At 38.0% G+C, this 23,297-nt stretch overlaps 1 pseudogene; it reads right to left on the bottom strand.

Annotated features, from left to right (window-relative positions):
- Window positions 1–345: 345 nt before the first annotated feature.
- LOC109000661 overlaps window positions 346–23,297 on the bottom strand; it is a 30,595-nt pseudogene continuing 7,643 nt past the window's right edge.

Below are 23,297 nucleotides of genomic sequence, written 5' to 3' on the forward strand. Positions count from 1 at the left end.
TGCTGGATCGCGGATTACTAGGGCTTCAAGTCCGGTACCCCACGGGCAGGTATCACATTCACGCTACTTGCCCATTATGCTAATGAATCGCCATTAATAATGATGTACGATCCGAATTCCATATTAGTGTGTTTCGGCTGTTGGGTCTCTAGATTGCTGAGCAGGCTCTTTTTTTTGGGTTCTTGGCCCTTTGAGACGTGGGGTCCGGCCCGTCTCCTTTAAGGGAATATTTCACCTAACATTGAGGATATAATGGATAAAAAATCTTCTGACTTTGAGACATTTCTCGAGAATAATTTATGAATATAATGGCTTCTGAAAATTAGGAAAAAAAAAAAAATGGAGTTTAGTATATATATTCTTTATTTAATTCCCTAATTATATCATGATCCAATAGTACGTACGTAGACATTAATAAAATACGCATGCATACATGAAGGCATGCATTAATTAATTTATAATTAATTATTGACTGAAAGCGAGAAGATCAAAGTAGTACTGGGTGATCCATCCTTTGATGATCTTCACCTCCACCTCTCGCTGCCTGACCAACCACACCGGATCAGTACTTTGGTTTGCATGAAGAATATCCAAGCAATGAGATCCTGCAAATTATACTTAAATGATCAAAATTTGTCAACCAATTCGTGATCATCACTATATTATATATATATATATATATATATATATATATATATATATACACACATTAAATTAATGGCATCGGCCGGCTAGTAGTGAGAATTAGTCCGATATCAACGTCTATTTGATCAGTTTTATAATGCTGATCTCAGCTTGAAATTTATAATGAGTACTTGACCAGCAGGCCGCCTACATACGTACCGTTAACTGTATGGACGGCAACGATACTCTCTGATATGTTTACAAGCACCCTGCGCGCAGGAATCAGATCAAATATATTGTTAGAGTAGTACTGCTTGCAGGCCAGGTTGAGTAAAATTAAAGATTTTTTTCTCTTCTTTTTCAAATTTCTTTGTAATTCATGATGTTCATGATGATGATCATCAGATTAATATGATTAATTACCCTCCGCTACTATAAGGATCTCTGAGACCATTGGAGAATATGATGTTGCTTCCAAACTTGTGGAGAACCAATTTTATATCCTGCAATAATTAATTTTCCATTCAAAAACACAGAATATTTTATCTAATTAATACTCCTAATGAAACTGTAAAAATTAAGTAAATATATATAACATACATGGCCTCCATAGTAAGTAGTGACCCAATGTGGCCGAGAAGGTACACCATATAAGCTTCTGCACTCCTCAATGAAGCTGCTTAGGATAAAAGGGTCCGGCTGGAACATTGTATTATTGGTAATTCCAATGGGTATCACCATCTCAGTGCACGTCTAAATGCAAAGACAATTCAAGCTGTCATTTTCGTAAAATATATATAGAGACTAAAATCAATTACATTAATATTATCACAGCTGGAAGTTTTCAATTTTACATTAAATTAATCGTACCATTTACCTGCCATCTCCAACCTACAGTTGTTTCAGATATATTTCGAGGTGCATTGACATAGCATGTTCTATTCCCAGTATAGGCAACAACACCTGCAAATACTTTGTCAAGAATATCTGTTTCAGGAGGAGCTCCATCTATGCCACCGCAGACAATGGTAACCGGATATTTCGGTGGACTGTTATATTGAGCCGCACGGCTATACATCAATACCAAATAGTTCTTGAGCACATTAACTGATTTTAGGGGTCTGGAAAAAGGAAAACAAAAAAAAGGAGTCAATATCACAATTAATATTAGCACTGATATTAATATATTATTTTTTTCACTTCAGAGTTTTTCTTCACGAGTAATGTTATTCATCATTTTAATTTTTATCATCTTTTCATTATTTTATGATTTGGTATTAAATAATTAGAGATTATTTATCATCTTTTATTTATATATAAATCTATCATCTAATACTACATCATATGATAACGAGAGAATAATGAAAAAATAAATGATGAGTATATTTTTTCTTTTACTTTATTAATTGATGGTAAAAGTACTTTAATGTCTAAAGCCTTTACGTACTTGCAAGTCTTGAATGTCTTGCTAAGGACAGAAAGACCACCGGGCTTAGATCCAACTTCAACGATTATAGACCACGAATTTTTTATAGTTTGGTAGCAAGTCTCACTAGCTTCCTGCACATGCAATGTCCCGATCGAGTTAGGTAAAATAAGAGATCAAAAATAAATAATACATGTATAATTCAGATGGTTACCCTAAAATCCTTGGTGACAATAGAGTAATATCCATCTTGTGGGGTTATGTCATCGAAGTAAAGGATTGGAGCTGATGAGGCCAAGGCGCCAATGGCAACGTGAGGATACTTTAGCCGAAACCATGAAGCTAGCACTGATCGATCAGCAAAATGATCAAAAAGGTACGTTAAAAGAATTCCAATCTATCAAAATTCAGTTCATACTCATTATCAAAAGGAAATTATTTGTTGAAACTAGCCTGCAAAATAATAGTTATTCTCTCCGGCGTCACAATAACATATGAGGTTAAAAAATTGGCTTATTTTTTCTTACTCATTAAAAGAAGTGCAATGGACTCTACTTTTTCATGGGGCTTTGACATGAACAATCACATAACAACCTAAAATATATTAAAATCTATTCATAACTGAAATGGATTCGTTGTTGGTTATAAATTGGTTGCGGTATAAACGTTGTACAATTTGGGAGGAGGTTCAATTGCTACTGGAAAATTTGGATGTTAACGTTAATCATGTTTATCGTAAAGGAAATTCGTCGGCAGATTTTCTTGTTAAGTTAGGGGTGGAGGGGTGTACGACTACTTGGGAGAATGTTGTCTATCTACCAAGGCCTCTTAAAGAGTCTTTAAAACTGGAGAAATTGGGTTTGGCAAATGTTCTGCTTTAGTTGGTTGGTTAGTTTTTTTATGTCTTTATGGATTTATTTGTCCTTTTTTTAGTACTGTTTTGATGTTTCCATAGTATTCCTCTGTCAAAAGTGAGGGTTTCTAATAAAGTTTTGGAGGAGCCGTCCTCTTTCCAAAAAAAAAAAAAGAGAGAAAGAAATGGGAGGGCGTAATAATGTCGACTTCTATGATATTATCAATGATGTCGTGGACCTAAACTACATGGGTGGGCGTCGGGTGTACTTGTTCAGATGTTATTGGTTTGAAGTTGGTGATAAAAAAATGAGGGGTACGAGTGGACGACCATATGGCTAGTGTCAACATGGACAAGACTTGGTATAAGGATGAACCATTTGTATTGGCATGCCAGGCTTCCCAGTGTTTTTACATTAGAGATTTAAGGATGAAAGGTAGTTGGTATGTTGTGCATAAGTTCACAAATAGAAATGTATATGACATTCCACCAATGCCGAGCGTGTTAGAAGATATTAATGGTGAATCAAGTGACGATGATGCCTTTCAAGAAAATGAATCATCATATGATTACGTACCTATGCTGTGTGATGATGTTCCAGTCTCAACTCCACTTAGTAGGATTGATATAGAACCTATGCAAATTGATGCACGAGAAGTGGGGGAGATGGGTGTTCAAGGCAGGAATTCAGCAGAAGCATTAATGGAAGATGCCCTCGTTGCATCTAGTTCAGAAGATGCTTATGGGGATGGGGAATATTCTAATGAGGAAGACCTATCCACAGATGAAGAGTCTGTGTCAGAATAGACCACCTACATGAAAATAAATGGAAGGTAAGCATCATATATATGTCCCCTAAAATGGTATGTCTCAGGCCATTACCCACATACCATTTCCCTTTGTGCTAAGTTGGAGCTCTAGTTATATTTGCATGTAAATATTCATGTAATGGTTGAACTTGTACATAAGGAGTTAACTAAATTGGAGTGATTGTTTTAATAGGTGTAGGCTTTACAGGGTGCGAGATGGCGGGAATACTACATGGACAACAAGTTCTACTTTAGCCCTTTCTCTTTTACTGCACTGTTTGTGTTTAATTAAAATAAATACCATAACAATCCACTAATCTTGATTATCAACATATGTAATGTTACTGCAGGTGAGAGGTCGTCCTACAACTTTCGAAGACTTGGTGCTGATGTGGTACAGAAGAGAAGATGGAAGAGTTTGTAACAACATAATTACATATGCTCTACTTTGAATATCAACTAATCCCCCCTATCCAGCAAATTGCATGGCCATTAGTGGTTAAGAAATTAAAAAAAAAAAGCCCTACCTTACCTCACATAAATTACAGCTTTATAAGATAAAGTACATAACTAACCCCATTTGAAGAATAACAACAGCTTAAAGGGTTGAACCATTTTTGGCATATGAACATGGACTGATTTTATTTCATATTGTGTGGACATACCTATATTAAAATCTGGGCAGGTTTGTCAAATGGAATCAACGGGTAAAATTCAAAATGCACCCTAAGGTGCAAAATGAACAAGAAGAAAGTTGTTTGATGGTGATGAGATTATTTTTCTGGTTTTATGTAATAATGTGCTCCATTGCCAGTCCCAAATATCCATGTAATTTGCAAATAATATTGAGTAAATTGGTTGGAAACATTGAACAACCAGTTTTCATGTTTTCGGAATAATGCTAGCTGCATGTTGGTAGAATAAGCAGGTTAACAATTAAAAAAGTGAGACAAAAATATTAGGGGGCATTTGTTCAAGGGCTAAAGAGAATTGCTACAGTAGATCAGATGACTTGTGAAAAGCATGATCATTTTAGGCTTGAAATGTACAGTTATATGTAAATAATAAAGAAATCATGGGGCATCGATCACTTGATGGTACATTGTGATTAACTATCTCTTTCAAAGTGCAAGGCAGTTGACTACACATGCATGCAAAATAAAATTGTTGTAGTTAGTAAATACCATGAGCTATATTTGGATAAAGGGAAATGCACTAATATAATTAAATCAGACCATGAACATAGTTTCAATAAAGGAATTGCATCACAACAAATTAGCAACAATGGCGTGAGTATCCTCTCTTTTCTCTCTGAAAAGAGGTGGAGTGGTGAGTTTTAGTGAGTGGAACATGGGAGGCGGTTATAACGGCAGGAAAGGAAATTGGAGGTTCTCCCTGTAGTGCGAGGAAGGTTGCTCTGGCTGACAACGGCCGTTAGGTGTCAGACGAGGACGTAAACCACGATGGGAGGAGTGAAAATCAACCAGGTGACACCATTTCAGTGGAAACTCTAGTGCCTGTTATAGAGGAATGGAGGAAAAATGGAAGGAGTTGAGGTTGCTTGATGAGGAAAGAAAGGAGATTGAGATTGATGATGATGATGTACTGGAGGAGCTGAGAAGGAAGGAACAGAGGTCGTTAATGGCGAAACTCTGTTCGGCAAGGCTGATCAACAAGGACATGCTGGAAACCACATTAGGAAAAATTTGGAGAATCAATAAGGAGGCTGTGTTTACTGAGGTGAGTCCAAATGTTTTCGCTATTGTGTTTGATGATAATATTACTGACAAACAAAGAGTATGGTAGGGAAGACCATGGTTGTTTGACAACCAGCTGCTGGTCCTAAAAGAGTTTGAAGGGAACACTGCTGTCAAACAAATTGAGTTTCACTCAGAGAGCTTTTGGTGAGATTTCACAACTTACCACTGTCATGCATGAAAGAAAAGAGAGGGAAGCAAATAGGGGATACGGTGGGAAGGGTGGCGAAGGTAGATGTGCAGGAAGATGGAAGTGGATGGGGGAAGTTTTTGAGAGTTCAAATCCACATGGATATAACTCAACCCTTGGCAAGAGGAAGAACACTCACAGTTAAGGGAAACAATGTCTGGGTTCCCTTTAGCTATGAGAAGATGCCAAGAATATGCTTCTCGTGTGGATGCATATACCATGGTATTTCTAGATGCAATGGGGAGAGGAACTCGAGAGGAGAAGGAAGTAGATGGAGAAGTGAAAAAGAAAACTTAACTCAAGATGGAGTAATAGGGAGGGAAACAGTAGAAGAGAGCAGGTGGGAAAGGAAAAGTAATGAGGAAGAGACAAGAGTGAGTGAAAAAAGCCAAGAGAGTGAAAATGGGGTGAGTAAAAAATCAAAGGAGGGAGGGGGGAGGGGAGTTAGTGGGGGACAGGTTCTTAGAGGCAGGATGGATTAAACAAGTTGAACTTATTGATAAGGGAGACAAAAACTTGCAGGAAGTTGAAGTGCAATTCGAGTCTATGGTGGGGGAGGAAAACCCTGAGAAACAAGTAAAGGAAGAGGGCACCCTGGAGGTGAATAGAGAGGTAGTCAAGAGGAGGGTATGGAAAAGGAAGGCTCGAGCTAAACATAAACCAGAAAGATTCAATAAAGAAAACACAAAAGAAAAGGGCTGGAGCTATGGTGGAGGGAATGGGCGGTGACAAGTTAGGCAAGAGAAGGAAAGGGTATGGGTTGGTTGATAAACCTACTGAAGTGGCGGATGCTGTGATGCAATCCTGCCAATTATCATGAAACTCTTGAGTTGGAACTGCCGAGGGTTGGGGAACCCTCGGACAGTTCAAGATCTCTGCTCTATGGCAGAGAAGTCAAAACCCAGTATAGTTTTCATCATGGAAACTAAACTTAATAATAAGAAATGTGATGGAATAAGGAGAAGACTAAGGTGTGATGGATGTTTTGGAGTGGATGCAGTTGGGGGGGGCTTGGCTCTATTGTGGAATGATGAAGTGCAACTGGAAATTGTAAACTATTCCCAAAGGCATATCGATGCATGAATTGGAGGGAAAGGGGAAATTCGATGGTTGTTAACTTGTTTCTATGGCCCACCTGAAACTGTGAAGAGGAAAGAGGCATAGAGTTTGCTTAAATCTATTAAACCCAGTGGCAATGAAGGCTGGTGCATAGTAGGGGACTTCAATGAGATTATAACTAATGATGCGAAGTGGGGAGGATAAGCTAGACCTGAAAACCAAATGGAAATGTTTAGAGAATTAATGAGAGATGGAAACCTGTTTGATCTAGGATGGAGAGGTGACAAGTACACTTGGAGCAACTCCCATACAGATGCAACCTTTACCAAAGAAAGGCTAGATAGAGCTGTGGCAAATCCCCAATGGATGAACACTTATACTGAGACATGGGTGGAAGTGATGGTGGCTAGAACTTCTGATCATAAGCCATTATTAGTCCATATTAATGTGCATGACCATTCTACAAGGATGCATGTAAGGTATGGGAAAATGAGTTTCAAATATGAGGCTTGTTGGGCCTTAGAAGAGGACTGTGAAGTGATATTAAAAGAGGTCTGGACAGGTTTTTCAAAGGTTACTGGGTTTTTGGATAATAGCAGGAAAGCTCTTCAGAGGTGGAATAAAGACATGAAGCAAAGGCACGGGCAGGAAGTAGAGGAAAAAATCAAGACCTTACAGAATTGACAAGCTATGGAAAATGGGAGTAATGTGGAGGAAATCAGAAAGGTCTCTAAAGAGCTGCACCTAGCACTAGAGAAGGAGGATCTTTGGTGGAAGTAACGTGCAAAGAGGAGCTGGTATAACCATGGAGATAGAAATACTAAGTATTTCCATGCTTGTGCTAAGGAGAGAAGGAAAAGGAATTTTATCAATGAAGTGGAAGATGAAAAAAAAAGAAATTTTATTGGTTTTAAGAAGGTGGAAGAAACCTTTATAAGGTTTTTTGGCAAGCTGTTTCAAACCACTAACCCAAGCCAGGATGAGATTGAAAGATGTCTGGTGGGAATGAGTGAGAAGATAACTATAGGAATGAATGAAAGGCTGTCAAGAAGGTTCACATTAGTAGAAGTGGAGGAAGCTATGAAACAAATGACCCCATTAAAAGCCCCTAGTCCAGATGGTTTTGGACCATGTTTCTACCAAAATCACTGGGGTGTAGTTTCTAATGAAGTGTGTAGAGCTGCACTTGATATACTGAATGGTAACCCTATTGATCCTTGCCTCAATTATACCTATTTAGCTTTGATCTCTAAAACTGTGACGCCCAAAAAAGTTACTGAATACAGACCTATAAGTCTATGTAATATAATGTATAAAATAGTTTCAAAAGCCATCTCCAACAGATTCAAACATGTCTTATTTGAAGTTATTTCCCCTCTAAAAGTGCCTTCATGCTTGGTAGACTTATTAATAATAATGTCATGGTAGTCTACGAGTTATTGCATTCCATGAAGAGTAGAAAGAAAGGGAAAGTAGGAAGTATGGCCATGAAGTTAGACATGTCTAAGGATTTTGATCGTGTGGAGTGAGATTTTTTAGAGGCTGTTTTGACTAAACTTGGATTCTGTAAACAATGGACAAATTTGGTGATGAAATGTGTTAAATCTGTTTCAGACTCAGTTTTGATCAATGGGGTACCAGGCCATAAATTTTGGCCATCGAGAGGCTTGAGATAAGGTGACCTTTGTCATCTTACCTATTCACTGTCTGTGCTGAGGGACTGAGCAGTTTGCTCGATCATTATGAGAAGAGTAAGCTCATAAGAGGGGTACAAGTAGCTCGAGGAGGAACTTGTATCAATCGTTTGCAGATGATTGTATCTTATTTGGAAGAGCTAATATTGGAGAATGGAGGAAAATCCAAGAAATTCTACTGGTTTATGAAAAGGCCTATGGACAGTTCCTTAATAAAGGAAAAACTTCTATTTTTTTCAGCAATAATACTCAATTGACAGACAAGCAGGCTATCAAGAAAGCTGGAAATTCTTTTGTATGTGGCACTTATGAAAAATACCTTGGACTTGCTGCTATGGTAGGGAGATCAAAGTTCAACAACTTCAGAAACCTAAAGGAGAAGATATGGCAGAAAATTTTTAGTTGGAAAAACACCTTCTTGTCTCAAGTTGGAAAATAAGTACTTATCAAGGCTGTTCTACAATCTATCCCAACTTTCACCATGGGAGTTTTTAAACTCCCAATTAAATTGTTCAAGGAAATCAATGTTATGCTCTCTAAGTTCTGGTGGGGCAGTCAGCAAGAGGGGCGGGGGATGGTATGGAGGAAATGGGAAAACATGAGTATTCAGAAAGGTAGAGGGGGAATGGGGTTTAGGGACTTGGAGAGCTTTAATGTTGCACTCCTTACTAAACAAGGATGGAGGATACTCAAATATCCACTGTCCTTGGCAGCAGTGTTACTCAAAGAAAAGTACTTCAGATTTGGGAATTTTTTGGATGCTAAGCTGGGTGCTCAACCCTCTCTGGTATGGAGGAGCATATGGTCTGCAAGGGACCTCTTGATAGAAGGACTTAGGTGGAAAGTGGGGGATGGGAAGGAGATTAATATATGGGGATCTAAATGGTTGCCTAGACTCACTTCCTTTGCTGTATAGTCCCCAGTGTATCTACTGCAGAAGGATGCCAAAGGTGTAGAATTGATTGACAGTCAGAAGGGAGAGTGGGATGAATCAATAATAAGAACCATATTCTCGAAGGAAGAAGCTGAACAAATTCTTTGTATGCCTTTAAGCAGAGGTAGAGCAAAGGACAAGATCTTTTGGGGGCCAGGCAAGAAGGGTTTGTTCACAGTCAGAAGTGCATATTTCTTGCACTTGGAATTAAAGAAAGAAGCAAAGGAGAGAGTTCATTAGAGAAGAAAATAGGTGACATATGGAAGAACATTTGGGACCTTGAGGTACCAAGTGTGACAAAGCTTTTCTTATGGAAAGCTGCAAACAGTTTGCTGCCAACAAAAGTAAACCTATACAAAAGAAAGATAACAATTGACAAAAGATGCCCTATGTGCAATGCAGAAGAAGAGACTCTTACACATGTTCTGTGGGAGTGTCCTGTAGCAAATGATTTATGGGGTAATGATGTAAGCTATGTCAAGAAATGGACTAGATCAGAGGTGGATTTCTTGGAACTTTGGGAGCAACTTAGATGCAGACTCAATAAGAACCAGCTAGAAGAGGTGACAGTGATGCTAAGGAAGGTCTAGCTCAGGAGGAATGAATGGATCTTTGAAAAGAGATGGGATTGCCCCATGAATTCATTCATTGCCACGAGAGCAGCCTTGCAAGAATTTTAGGAGGTACAAGCTCAAGCTCATCAAAGTTGGCAGAATAAGGCACAACAGGTACTGGAGACTTGGGAGAAACCAGAAAGGGGATTTGTTAAGGTTAATTGGGACACCTCCTTGGATGTAAAAAGAAAGAGAATGGGTGTAACACCCGGACCCAGTCAAGCTCATTTTATTTATTTATTTATTTATTTTTTCACACGTTAACTTCCCCGCACGTTTTATTTTTAATTTTTTCCGTCTATTTTCACCCCTAGAGTTTTCCTCATGTCCACGGCATGCATAACCTCGCACGTTTCCCTCATTTCTCTAGGGTTTTTCCGTTGCCTATATATATACTTGTACTCCTCTCCTGAAAAGTAGTAGCCGCAGCAACCTAAGCGTAACTCCCTTTCGTTCACTGCCTCTCCACGTTCTCGGCTCAACGCTTGTCAACTTTGAACCCATAAACCAGACCACCACTTTTGACACACTCCGGCTCAGCCTTCGTCAACCCTCCACCAAGTTGCAGCCACTGCTAGCCTCTTCAACCTAGCCGTTGCACCGTCCAGAATTCATGCTGCCCCCATACGAAATCGACGCAACCCATGCTTACATGAAGCCCGCACCGTGCATTGCCACGCCACCCCAGCACCTCCACATAGTTGCCGTCCAGTTCATCCACCCCTCGTAAGCATCCGCCCAGACCAACCACCAGAACCTCATTCCACAGCCACGAGAAACAGCAACTCACTGCTTCTACCAAGTCAAAATCCTTTGTTTTATCTCCCAAAAACAAAGCAATCCACATACAACAACTCCTCCATGCCGGTTGCCTCAGCTTCAAGCAACATCACTGCCCAGCCTTCGAGCTCACCACTGTCGACCTCCGCCTAGCCCTTTGGTCTGCCCTGTGCCACCTCAGGCTCACGGAGAGCTTCATTCTCTCTCGCGTCGAGCTCTCTCTCCGTCTTTTTCTCTTTTTCTACGTAAGGTTCCTCTCTCTCTCTCTCTCTCTCTCTCATTAGTTGGTCTCTCTCTCTAACCAATGTTCTGCCGCCGCCCCTACAACCGTAAACAACCGCCTAGCTCGCCACCTTCGCGCCTTCCATCGCTCGGTGAGTATGGCTCCATACGAATTTATACTGTGATATAAATGAACCTGTCATTTCCGAAAGGGTCCTTATGTATTTTGTTTAATCCCTAAAATACCCTTATCATTAGACTAATTATCGGTTTATCATGTTTTGGTCTATATATATTAGTAGGTTTTGTTTTAAAATACAAGATTTTGTAAAGGAAATAGAGAAAGATTTGAGATATTATTAGTGATAATATATAAATTTTAAGAAGTACATAGTAAGTGCAAAATTTTATTTAGAGATCTTTAAAGAGAAACTAATTAGTCTATTTTTATTAAATGAAATTTTTACTTCATAACTTTTAATCGGTTTTGTTATAATTATGTTAAGAGAATTTTTTTAAACTAGAGATGTATTTTTTGTGGCATAGTTGTATTTAGTATAATATTATTATGCAATTTAGAAATGACTTAGAGTATAATAGTCAGAGGAATTAAGTGGATATTGATGATTTTAGAAAATGATGATATTTTAAAAAATATGAGAATTTTAGGTTTAAATATCAAAATACGTGGTTGATTGGAAATTTACGGGAATTACTTGATTATTTTATAGGTGACGATTGTTAAGTTTTTGACATTTTTGAGGAAAATTCTGAAAGGGCTAAGAAGTTCAGGTAAGCGGGGTTCCTATGCTAGACTTTGCATTAAAATAAAATGAGCTGAGTTTATTTTTGGTAAATATACATATTTGATTATGAAAATAAATTTGAACTACCTCAGTTATTTGTTCTACATTACTCATGAGATTATGTTTAAGAAGAAATTATTTTCTGTCATGACTAGTGTAAACGTGAGTATATTTTTAACATTCTATTTCTGAACCTTGAAAAAGAGAGAGAATATGAAATTTGTGCATAAATTATGTTGTAATATGATTTTGTTCTGTTCTGAAGATTTTCTGTACTTTGATATGATTTGATGTGATTTCTGAAAACCTCTGACATAACATTCTGTTTTTGTTTCTTTTTTGTTTTGACCTTACCACGGGTGTAAAACTGTGACATCTGTTCGGGTTGGTACCAACTTTCCTATTTCTGTTGCATCCACTTTGGAAACAAAGTGGTTTTCTGCGTGGTCTTTCCTATGTGCACATTCGGGGCTCCGAGAATGAATAAGGGGAAGATTCACATTCTGTTTCTGCTCGGTTAGCTACTGGGATTTGCACAATCCTACCACGAGGGTTAAACATGGTATTTGTTCTGATATGATAAGATAATATGTGATGTTTCAGTTTATGCTATGCCAAAGGGATTTTGTTCTGCATTCTGAACTATGTAAATGCTCATGTTTACACACTAGTATATGTCCTCTGCTTACTGAGTTGTTGATAACTCACTCCTTATCTCCATATATTTTTCAGATGATTTTGAATAGTCCAGCTAAGAATTAGGATTATGGAGCATCTGTGAGATAATTATTTAAGCATAGTGGATTACTCATAGAAGATTTCTGAGAATTGATGGATTTTAATAAGAGATTTTGTAGTATTCTGATGACTTTATATTTTGGAGTCTGTAAATATATTGATGAATTATGAGTTTTAAATTATAGGGAGTAACTCTTCGATTCTTGCGGGACTGGGGCGTTACAATGGGGATTTGTATCATTATAAGAGATGAAGAATGATAGGCTTTGGTGGCTGAGTGTTATCTCAAGAATAATGTGCCAAAATCCCATTGTGATACCTCATATGATACCTCTGGTGGAGTTGATCCCTCAGGCTCCACATTCTTGCTCTTTATAAGGTTTCAATGGGGCTCCAATTGTATCATTGACTAGTCTTTTTGGAGTATAGACCATGTGGTTTGGGTCTTTCATTGGGGCGTTACAAATGATATCAAAGCCTATCTCAACCAGAAATGTTGGAGTTGAACCGTGCCACCTATAACGAACAGGCCTGACGAGGACGTTGAGAATTTAAGGGGGGTAGATTGTGATACCCCATATGATATGGATAAGGGTAGGTGGTGTATGGGATCCCACATTGCTTAGGAAGGAGAAGTTCTTGCTCTTTATAAGGTTCCAATGAGGCTCCAATTGTATCATTGAGTAGTCCTTTTAAAATATAGGTCATGTGGTTTGGGCCTTCATTGGGGTGTTACACCCATTTTGGCCCAAAACATTCCATTAAAACATTTCCCACCATTTTCCCCAAAAATGGCCCAAAACAATAATCCACTATTTTCCCAGAAATTATTCACATAAAATCCTTTTATCCAACACACGCCATTTTTCCAGAAAATATCCCAATAATCCATTTTAATCGTATGCATCATGATCTCCCCTAGGGACCATCCGCACACCATGGCTCCCTTCGTCACACCACTGGTAACGATCGTGCGAATGACTTCGTAACGAGTGATGCCAAGTTTCACGCCCAGCGCGTTCGTGACCAAGCATCCTGTAACCCCCGCCAGCAAGAGGGATCATGGAGTCAGCATGAGAGCATTACCATCCCGTCCAATCCCGTTGTCGCCCAGCGACATCCAAGAGGACGTCACTCAGTATATTCCACTCGCTCCCGAGTAGCTAGAGGAGCTCCACTTAGATAATGCCTCATCTCGGCTTTGGGTTGTGATACACACGCACCCAATAACCATTTCTCACATGAAAATCCAGTTTTCAAATATACACATGAACATGTATGCAATTATGAGAGCCCAGTTTTTATTTATAAACATGAACATGCGTGCAATTATGCAATGTACAAGACACGACACAAATATCCAACAGCCAACAAATCCCAGCATAATCCACTCACACAACAACTTCATCCACCAATCCAACCGACCCCCTTACTCCTCGGACTCAGTCCAGCACAACCAACCAGTTCACAGTAAATATGAGTTAAAGTAAAAATACATTTAAATCTCAAAAGTTCTTTGAAAATATACTTACAGTGCTATAATATATTTTTGGAAGGATTATGGAGATGCTAGAAGTGGCAACACAACAACGAGACAATGTATTTTGGACTATGGCCATGGGTTTCAAAAACCCAATTTCAAATGAGAACAGACTAAGACTTGGGATGGCTAGGTAATGGCTTAGAGGTGCTGGTAAGGCTAGTAGTGGTGGTCATTGGCCTTGGGCGGCGGCATGGGTGGTGGTTGGAGGCTAAAACACCCAAATCGGAAATGGAGATGGAGGGGTTTCACCATTGGCGGATCGGGGCTGAGGATGGGTGAGGTAGCTGGGAGGCCATCGGTTCTGTGGTGAAAATATGGTGGCCAATGGCGGTGCGACGACGACACTGGGGCACAAAAACCACTCAGCTTGAAGCTGTGCGTGGAGGCTAATGGCAGCGAGGGAGGAACTGAAAATAGAGGGGGATGGTCGCTGGCCAGAGGGGAAAAGGATGGGAGGGGCGTTGACGGCAACGGGCAGCGCACAATGGCGCTGTGGGCGGACGAAGAAACGAACGGGGAGAGGGGAGGGGGGCTCGCGCGGGCTGGAAGGCAGGGAGGAAAAGGAAGAAAAAGAAAGAAGAAAAAGAAAAAATGGAAAAAGAAAAGGAGGAAAAAGAAAAAGGGAAAAAAATGAGATCCAGCCTTTTCATCTTCGGTCTTAAACACAATGACTAAGTAAAATAAAATAATAAAATCCAAGAATAAACTAATTTAAAATAGAGATAATTTTAAATAATGAACAATAATTAATAACAATAAAACACATTGAATTAAATTTCATAGTTAAAAGTAATAAAATAATACCATGTAAATCATCTAAAATTTAGAACAAGAAAGCCCATAATCTTAAGAAATGAAATAATTACTTAGTCAAAATACACGTAAATACGGGGTATCACATGTTCTCTGTTAGTTGTGTGAAATCTATATCCACGCACCAAACATCCGGAGTACTGGATAGCCCGATTGGACGGACCACATGCCAGAGCATACAGTTCTGGTGAGATTTCTTCTAAATTTTCACCATATTTCGATACAACCTACATCAATAAATATTATTATATAGGAAAAAGTGGAGTTTAGGGGTATGAAGTTCATTTTATAAAATGGGGCTTTATAGTAATACCGTATGTTCAAACCACTAGGCAAATTCCTTTTCGTGTGTCTTTTCTATGTCAGTTACACTATTCGTGCGAAATAATTATATATGTTCGTTGCCCAGGTTCATGTGAATGGTTAATTTGTATGAAGGTATGAAGTTATACTATATTATTATACATGAACTTAAAGATAATATTGATTTAGAGGATCATCACTAACGTCAAGTAGTGGTTAATCTCTGCGCAGGTATTCAAGACATACCATCGAGCTCTTTCAAACTCCCGCTTGCATAGGTCGTAGCCCCCTTGTACGCCTATGGGACATATGGTCTGGGAAAACACAGTAAATGTCGATGAGACTCCCATCTCTCGTCCACCTTCATAATTTCGGTTTGGTCTTGTAAATCTAGTATCAACCTCACGAAAATACATTGAACAAAAGGTATGCTACTCATTATCAATATATGGCTCTGCCATCGAACCTTCTGAACGAGCTTTATTCCCCACAGATCGCTTAAGTTTTTTCAAAAACTGTTCAATAGGATACATCCATCTATACTGAACCGGGCCAGCGACTATAGCCTCACGAGGTAGGTGCATAGCCAAATGAACCATTACATCAAAGAATGAAGGCGGGTACAAACTCTCCAATTTGCACAATATTACCGTAGTGTCAGCTTCCATTTTTAACAATGTATAAACTTTCAATATTCTACTACAAATGTCTCTGAAAAATTCTCCTAATTCTATGAGAGCTGTACGAACATCTCGAGTAAGCTTTCTACGCACACCAACCGGCAACAGACGTTGCAGAAATACTTGACAGTCGTGACTTTTAAGACTAGTTATCTTCCAATCATGTGTTCGAACACATCTTGTCATGTTTGAAGCATGACCATCGAGTAATTTGATTGTCATGAACCAATCGCAAAATTTCTTTCTCTCATCATTTGAAAGTGTATACCATCCGATGGGTATATAAGCTGATGACCCATTATCTTGCAAATGTAACTCTGGTCTTATCCCCAGTTCCTTTAAATCTTTATGAGAGTTAGCTGTATCTTTTGTCTTCCCTTCTATTGACATCAGAGTGTCCAATATATTATCACATATATTTTTCTCGATGTGCATAACATCTAGATTGTGGCGCAGTGTCAAGGTAGACTAGAATGACAACTCAAAGAAAATATTTTTTTTTGTCCAATTCAACTCCACTGTTTGTTGTTTTCTCTTTTGAACTCTTGTATCTTTCCCAAATCTATTTTTTGAAACATCCCATAACTGCGCGATAATATCACTCCCAGAAAACTTTGGCGGTGATGACCTGCGCTCAACTCTTCCATCAAATATTGCTCTATTTGAACGCTCTCTATGATCATGTGGTAAATAATGATGGTGTCACATAAAACATAATTTCCTACCATGACTCAACCACTGAAACTGTGTATTTTTATTGTAAATAGGACAAGCCATTTTACCTTTTGTGCTCCACCCTGACAAATTTTATATGCTGGAAAATCATTTATTGTCCACATCACAGTAGCATGCATGTTGAACTCCTGCGACGAGGCCACATCATATGTACTGACACCCTGATCCCACAAATCTTTCAACTCTGCAATCAGTGGTTGTAGATATACATTTAATTCATTCTCTAGTGACCTTGGCCCTGGTATCAGTAGAGTCATCATAAAATATGGATCTTTCATACACTTCCAAGGTGGCAAATTATAGGGCATTAACAAATCAGAATATTCTTAGGCATATTCTTCAAATGTAGAGAAGCTCTCAAAGGGTATTTTCATAACAAAATTTGACCAGTGTGTTCGAATGAGGAATTTTCACGTTCGAATAAACTAACATTCAGAGTATTTGGTGCGAAGTTTCCCTCCAAACACATTCCAAGAGATAAATCCGTTCGAACGGGACGTTTTTGGGATCGAACTAATAATAGTATAACTTGTTAATATTATATAACTTGTTACCTTGTTATATAAAATATAATAAGTACAGTTATCATAACTTATAATAGTAACTAGTAACTATAGTTAATGTTATATTATTACATAACTTATATGAATATAGTTATCATAACTTATAATAGCTATAGCATTAGTTATATAGTAACTATATAATATTTACACTATAGTAGCTATATATAGTAATAAGTACCATATATATTAATTATATTAACTTGTATAGTTATCATAACTTATAATAGCTATAATATCAGCTATATAGTAACTATATAATACTTATTCTATAGTAGCTATATCACTAATAAGTACTATATATATATTAATTATATTAACGAGTATAGTTGTCATAACTTATAATAGCTATAGCTATATAGTAACTATATACTACTTACACTATAGTAGCTATATAACTAATAAGTACTATATATATATGTTAATTATATTAACTTGTATAGTTATTATAGCCTATAATAGCTATAGTATCTATATAATTAAGCCATTGTAATTATACTAAGTACTTAGTATGTTATAGGTAATAGAATAAATATATTTACAAATAATATACTAAATATATTAAATAAAATTATTATAATACTATTATTAGTTTTATTTTTATACTTTTGTACTTTGTACTTTGTAATATTAGTATTATTATATATTACTTTTAGTAATATAATTAGAAATATATTAGTATAATAATCGTTCGAACATATATTTATCTAGTTCGAACGAGACGCCACGTTCATTATAAACTTAGTTCGAATATAATGAAACAAATCACTCTAATTCGAACCAGTGGCCGTCGAGAGCAACGATTTCGCCCCTTATCTCAGCTGCAAAAATTGCCACTCAACCACCGTCGCAACCCCACATTTGAACTTCTAAGAGGTATGGGTCAAGTCTCCACATCTATTGTTTGGTTTTATGTTCGAATGGGTTGTGTTTGGGGGGGTATTGATTTCGAATCTGAAATCCCCCATTTTGGTGTATTCCATAGAAATAACATCAAAATAATCGGTAGAAATGATTGAGCTTCACTCCTTAATCATTTATATTGATTAAAACAAAGGATAACATCTAGATTGAGTTTTTTCATTCAGGGCTGAGTCAGCCATGGCTGTTTGGCTTGTTCCCGTTCAAACTAACTCTAGTCCGTTCAAATGCTCAGTTGCCAAACAACATTATTTCAGTTCGAACAAAATAAATTCGTTCGAATGAACAAAGATTTCCAGTTCGAATGAATAGAACAGTCCGTTCGAATAGATTATACTAGTTTGAACATAATATGTTTTGTTCGAACTAATTATTTCAATTTAATTCAATATAGTATAATTCTTCAATAATATAATTTAAATATTATGGCTAATTATATTCTTACTTTCCTTGTGGTTAAACAATATACTAATGGCATATAGCGGAAGAAAACGTGCGAGAGATCAGCCTAGCCAAAGTAGTGGAGCAGCTCATGCTCAGGAGGCGAGGCTTATACTTGTCGAGCGTGAGATTATTTTGTCTGACTTCTCCGATCTTTCATGGGAGGGACGGAGCATACAGTCCATCTTCACCGAGCGGGGATGGATACCGATCTGTCAACAGCGGGGGACTGCATATCCAGAGATGGTCGGTGAGTTTTACAGTGCCATGGGAGAGGATAGTGCTGATACTTTGTTCTACACCTTATTGGTTCGGGAAGTGAGTATTACTTCCTCTCCTTACATTATTGCTGAGTTCCTTGACATCCTGCGCGTGGGCGATGTATATTCTGCAGCGACTACATGGGGACTAGCGGCTGCACAATCTGATTCCGACACACCGGTCGCATTCTCCACGCTAGCCCCGAATGTAGAGTCGGATGCCAGTTCGGATGGTAGTGAGGATGATGATCTACCTGATGATGGTCTCATAGATGATCAGGTACGTCAGCTAGTGCGATACTCTTCAGCTCCTCCATATGATGAGAGTAAGGTGATCCGACAGGCTGATTGTATAGCATTTTTCAATATGCTTAATTTGATTGTTGGCTATAACATCGATCCGAAAAAATACAAGACTAATTTCGGGATCGATCGAGCCAGATTTTTGCTGCAGATAGCACGGGGGGACCCCATTGATCTGGCATTATATTTCTTCCTTCGCATTCGATTGGAGTCACGCTATTCCAGGTGGAGGTAGTCTACCATTTGTACTGCTAATATCTAACCTCTTACTCCAATAAGGGGTTACAATGTCTGTGACTGAGCAGAGGTGGCCACAGATGGAGCCCCTTAACAAGATCACATTCAGCAAGAGCAAGGGGCGCTTGCGGAAGACTGCACCAGAACAGCGTAGTGCTATGCCGACAGATCCAGCTTCTAGTAGTACTGCCGCTATTGAGAGACAATCTCCTGGGGCTACATTGGATCAGGTACGAGCTCTGTTTGTAGAGTTCGTTGAGCCCATCATGGAGAAGCTTAGGGATCTGGAAGAACGCATTAAAATGTTAAAAGAGGATGTTGATCTACTTAGCAAATATTGATCGTTTTAGTTATTATTTTACTTTTTTATATTGTATTGAACATTATATATTTGAGATGTAATTAATGTATGGTTTTTATTTTTCGTGTTTGCTATCTTGTTTATTTTTTTCATTTTACCTGCCGTTTATGATAATATAAAAAATGATACTCTCTTTATAGTTATATTTATATGAATTTAATAGAAACAAAATCACTATAAAGTTTTGAAATTGATTACATAAACTTAATTTATGAATTTATAAATATTTTAACTGTTCGCAAATCATAATATATAATATATACACACTTTTATATTTTGAAAATGATAACAAATTAATGGAAAAAATGTCCGTTCAAACAAATAAATTTAAGTTTGAACGATTATTAACTTTCCTGAGAAAAATAAATTAATTTCTTGCCAATATTATTGTTTGAACAGATTATATACTGTTCGAACAGACATTAATTCCATGTTTGAATCTATTTTGTTCTGTTCGAATGGTTTTCCTTTTTTGAGACGATTTTGTTCGTCACAAAATATCTTGTTCGAATGGATATTTATCCGTTTGAACGAATTTAGTAGCTCAGGCATTTTTGGAGAGATTGCTGGATTTGGATAGTGAGAATACCTGAGAAGTGTTGAGAATGTTTGTGAATAGTAGTGAAAAAGAAATGAAAAAATAATAATAGAATATTAAATAGTAGTAAAAAGTAGGTGAAAAGTAATGAATAGTAGAAAAAATAGGTGAAAAGTAATAATAAAGTAAAGAATAGTAGTCAGAGTGTTTGAGAGTACTTGATGTACTCTTGGCTGCCAAAAAGTTTCGAAAAAAATGACTTTTAGATACGAAATTTAATTGGTCCCTAACAAATTTCGTACCTTAAAGTCAAATCTCTTGTTGTGTCCTGTTGTGATGCACCAAGACAGTACTGGTTGTAAGCTTAATTCAAAGAGCATTAGTTACGTACATATTAATTTGTTCCTCTTCCCTGTGGCTGCCACTATCTTTTACTTGTTAGGGTAGTCTTACCCCTCAAAACTGGATTTAGTGTTGGAAGTTTTAGTTTACATATATTTTGCTAATGTGGACCCTGGTTGAGCACTTTTCTTCTTGCAATCAGCTATGCTGTATGTCCATAAAAAAGATTATCGATTGCAGCATGCTCCTAATCATTTTACGCCCTAGTTTAGTAAAATTAGAATGATGTAGAATTGGTCTAATATGCTTACTATGAGATGCTTGTGTGGAATTACCACACCAGTTAGAGCCATGGGCTGCTACCGTATTTCAGCATTGGATGGTAAAGTCCAGGGACATATTTTAAACTTATCCATTGAAAAACACAGTTTTGGACATGAACCCAATTTTTGTAGGAGCTAAGGCAATTCAATCTAGCTGAATTTTTTAATCAGGCCATTTCTTTGTTACAATGCCTTCATTTACTAAGTGTTTTTTGTTATATGTGATGAGATATAACTCAGGTGATCCAATGGATCAAAGTGGCCGTGGAAGAGGGAGAGGACAAGGTCTTCGTGCTAGACGACCTGCAGCGTATTCAATTAGAGGCTGACCACGCCCTCCGTTAATCAATTCATGGACCCTTTGAGATAACGAGGACACCAACTTTGATGACTCAACGTAGCTCCCAAGCATACCTTGGGAGAATCCACGTGCCAACCCAATTCTTGAGTTGAACCGTATATGTCCAATAGGCGAATAGGAATGTATGAAGAATGAGATAACTAATTGCTTTTATTTTGTTATACAGCTGGGGATGTTGTCACCATGCCTGTAGTAAGCCAGGTACAAAATAAATGTGGATGTGGGCCTGCTAAGTGCACGGAGTTTGAAAAGTTGCGGAAGCACGGGAAAATTCTCTTGAAGATAAATGACGGAGAAACTGCACCTTGTTGTGAGAATGCCTCCATGTTTACGACACAGATAACATGGATCTTGAAACATCATGCGGACATGAGCTACGCAAGATGGACGGATGTACCCAAGTCCAAGAAGGATGAGTTGGTTGAACGTGTTTGGGTAAGAGATTTAAACATTCAATGCAATTGACTAAAAGTGGCCGCATTATAATTTCTGACATGCACCTTCTCCATGAATTATGTAGGGTGACTTTGTCTTGGATTGGGAGTTGGATAATCATTGATTGGCAGTTACTAAAGCACTGCGTAAGCGATTTAACCCCTTCCCCCATGAGCTTATACACAAGAAGTACTTGGCATATGGTAGCCATGAAGAAGCATTGACATCGGGGGCTAGCTTGGTCGACCCCCTCGTTTGGGTAAAGCTATGTGGGAGATGGGGAAGTGACGCCTTCAAGGTATGACTTGGTTGTTAAAGAATAAACTTTAGGTGGTAGAAAGATTAGACATTAGTGATAGGTGTATTTCTTATTTGTATATAGCTAACATTATGTTATCATGGCAGAAAATCTCAAGCAAAAATCGGGAGAATCGAAAGAGACTCAATATTAATCACACTGCAGGGCGTAAATTATTTGTGAGGATCCTAGAGGAAAAGGTAATTAACTCGGTTCTGTAATTGCTTAAACAACAATAGTAATGGCCGATGTTGTGGGCTCCTAGCTCAACATACATCAAACAAGACTTTATTTCAGTAAGGATATAATGCTCTTTGAAAGTAATAATTAATTGCTGCATTTTAATTTTAGTTATTTTCCTAAAATTTTCGTAAGGGTTTAGTAATATGCTAGACTTGGCCTTGTATGAAATTTGTGGTATACTTTGATGGTGTTATGCAAAGTTTAAAACCGTAATCATGTTCGTGCGTATAACTGTATTCTTATATATATCCATCTACCTATACACACTCCACACACATATAGCCGGCTGAATGAGCAAACTTGGTGGACTTCTACATGGATGTGTGCTAGTCTAAGAAGAACAACAAATTTGTGACGTCTGCCATAGAAGACATTTATGTGAGTGATATAATTAACATTCAGCCACTACTATTGCATACAATCTGATGGTTCTATTTTTATCTTTGAAAGTCATAAATGCATAAACAACACATGAGTGTCAATAACTGGTTCTTTTGTCCATATGCAGAAGGAGATGGTTGGAAAGCTGAATGTGTTGGAACCTGAGAATCGTACCGAGGAGGCAGCAGCGATTGCCTTTAGGGAGGTTCTTAGAACCAAACCAGGATATTCAAGACGCCTAAGAGAGATGGTCATACTGGAGTCTACAAGACGACATGACCGTGAAAGGGAGAAAGAATATTTAGCATCAGTTGAAAAACATAAGAAAGATACTGAACATTACAAGAGTCAACTAGATGATATGAGGGGAGAAATGCGAGTGCTTTTGGAGAGACAAAATGAAACCGACAAGATGTTGAGGAGTTTCTTTAACCATTTCCCGGCCCACACTGAGTATCTTGGGGAGACTTAGTGAGCTGGTTATGCATGAGGAATCTGGGAAATAAAAGTTTTTGAGGTTTTGGGTGCTTTTTGGTAGTAAGACATGACTTAGGGTTTTGAGGGAGCTAACTGGGGCAGGAGTCGGCTTTTTGGGAAACTGACATATCCTTACATAGCCACTTGTTTGGTAGACGAAATCAATGGCTAGTTTCCATGTAGGTTTTTCATGGTATAGGGATCACACCATGGATTATATGTGGATGAAGTACCAT

This window comes from Juglans regia, chromosome 14, assembly GCF_001411555.2.
Source record: "Juglans regia cultivar Chandler chromosome 14, Walnut 2.0, whole genome shotgun sequence".
Taxonomy (NCBI): Eukaryota; Viridiplantae; Streptophyta; class Magnoliopsida; order Fagales; family Juglandaceae; genus Juglans; species Juglans regia.